Genomic DNA, 2,764 nt, shown 5'->3' on the forward strand with positions numbered 1-2,764 from the left:
ACAAAGGCTCCGGAGAAGAAGCCGAGTTAGTGACATCCAGAATGGCCGAGTTAGCAAGATGCAGTAATAGAATACGAGAGAGAGAGAGAGAAGGAGAGAAGAAGAGAAGGTGCCCGGTGTATTATCAGGGTGGTATAATGCGCTGCTGGACGGTGTCAGGTTCAAACATTGCCATCCAATGGGTCCTGAAGGGTCCTCAGGGTCCTGGAGGATCCTTGGTGTTCTAGAGGGTCCTCAGGGTCATGGAGGGTCTTCAGGGTCATGAAGGGTCCTAGCAGGTCATGAAGTATCTTCAGTGTCCTGGAAGGTCCTCTGTGTTCCAGGGTGCTGTCAGGATCCTGGAGGGTCCTCAAACAAAGAAGTTAAAACCTTGTGCAGTAGAGGTTGGAAAACAAATAGCCTCATAAAGAATACCGCCCCCGTACAGCCAACAATGGACAAACTTCAAGGTGTCTAATTATTAATATAGAACTGAAATGCAGAAATGAACATAAACAGGATGTGATGCATTAGAATGAGGTCCAAAAAAATGTAATTAAACAAATTCTTTGCTCATTAAAAACTTTTTCAGATGTTATTTGAACAGTGAAAATGTAGATGTTGATTGTAGAGATGTAGGTACATGATTCCACAGAGATGATCCTGTGTTTCAGGCCCACAATATAAAAGATGAAATTTCTTTGAGCCTCTTGTACAATAAGAATGAAAGCCGGAGGAAAACTTAAAAAAAAATGGAAAAGTGCTTGGTGCACGTATTTGTACATGAACACATACGTCTGGTTTATATTCACATTAAAAAATTGATAGCAGTTTGTATTTTCTGAAAAGAGGAGCAGATTAATCGGATTTTTTAGCAAAGTTCATCATTCTCAGAAATTTATTTTGAATCAACAAAATTGTATTGAGAACAATGGGACACGTGGCGCTCACACAGGGTTAACGTACATAATATACAGATGAATGAAGCTTTAATAAAAAGTCAAAATACACGAATGATTTGAATGAATGATCTTAGATCGTTAGCAATAAGGATATTGTGATCAACAGTGTCAAAGGCTTTTTTGACAAGTCTAAGAATATACAGAGAGAATGTTTTTATTGTCTAAAGCTGTAGACACATTATGAGAACCAGCTCAGTGGCCTAGTGGTAGAGTGTCGGCCCTGAGACTAGGAGGCTGTGGGTTCGATCCCCGGCCGGGACATACCAAAGACTATAAAAAAATGCCTCCCGGCTTGGCATCACGGGTTGGAATTGGGGGGTTACATCGCCACACCGCTGCTGCTCACCGCTCCCTCAGGGGATGGGTCAAATGCAGAGAACAAAATTCACACACTCAGGTGTGTGACAATCAGTGGGACTTTAACTTTAACTTTTTTAACTAGTTAAAATTACAAATGATCTTTATTAGATCTTAGTGCGGCGTTTGATACAATTGACCATCACATTCTGCTACAGAGACTGGAACACTTAATTGGCCTAAAAGGTTCTGCATTAAGCTGGTTTAAATCTTATTTATCTGATCGTTTTCAGTTTGTTCACGTTCATAATCAATCATCCTTATGTACTAAAGTTTTTTGGAGTTCCGCAAGGTTCTGTGCTCGGATCAATCCTATTTACTCTATATATGCTTCCTTTAGGTAACATCATTAGAAATCACTCTGTAAATTTCCATTGTTATGATACACATATATGTATCATGTAACATGTATTTATCTATGAAGCCAGAAGAAAGTAATCAATTAACTAAACTTCCTTAAAATCCTACTGTTAACTTATAAAGCTCTAAATGGTCAAGCTCCGTCGTATCTTAGAGAGCTCATAGTGCCATATTATCCCACCAGAACTCTGCGCTCTGAGAATGCAGGGTTACTCGTGGTCCCTAAAGTCTCCAAAAGTAGATCAGGAGCCAGATCCTTCAGCTATCAGGCTCCTCTCCTGTGGAATCATCTTCCTGTTACGGTCCGGGAGGCAGACACCGTCTCCACATTTAAGACTAGACCTAAGACTTTCCTCTTTGATAAAGCTTATAGTTAGGGCTGGCTCAGGCTTGCCCTGTACCAGCCCCTAGTTAGGCTGACTTAGGCCTAGTCTGCCAGAGGACCCCCTATAATACACCGGGCACCTTCTCTCCTTCTCTTGATGAACAAATGATCTTTATTAGATCTTAGTGCGGCGTTTGACACAATTGACCATCAAATTCTGCTTCAGAGACTGGAACACTTAATTGGCCTAAAAGGTTCTGCACTAAGCTGGTTTAAATCTTATTTATCTGATCGTTTTCAGTTTGTTCACGTTCATGATGAATCATCCTTATGTACTAAAGTTTTTTGGAGTTCCGCAAGGTTCTGTGCTTGGACCAATCCTATTTACTCTATATATATGCTTCCTTTAGGTAACATCATTAGAAATCACTCTATAAATTTCCATTGTTATGCGGATGATACACAGTTGTATTTATCTATGGAGCCAGAAGAAAGTAATCAATTAACTAAACTCCATCACTGCCTTAAAGACATAAAAACCTGGATGAGCACCAATTTCCTGATGTTAAATTCAGACAAAACTGAAGTTATTGTTCTTGGCCCCAAACAACTCAGAGACTCTTTACCTGATGACACAGTTTGTCTAGATGGCATTGCTCTGGCCTCTAGCACTACCGTAAGAAACCTCGGAGTAACATTTGATCAAGGTTTGTGTCTTTTAATTCTCATTTAAAACAAACCTCACGGACTGCATTTTTTCATCTGCGTAATATTGTCAAAA

This window comes from Epinephelus moara, chromosome 22 (assembly GCF_006386435.1).
Source record: "Epinephelus moara isolate mb chromosome 22, YSFRI_EMoa_1.0, whole genome shotgun sequence".
Classification (NCBI taxonomy): Eukaryota; Metazoa; Chordata; class Actinopteri; order Perciformes; family Serranidae; genus Epinephelus; species Epinephelus moara.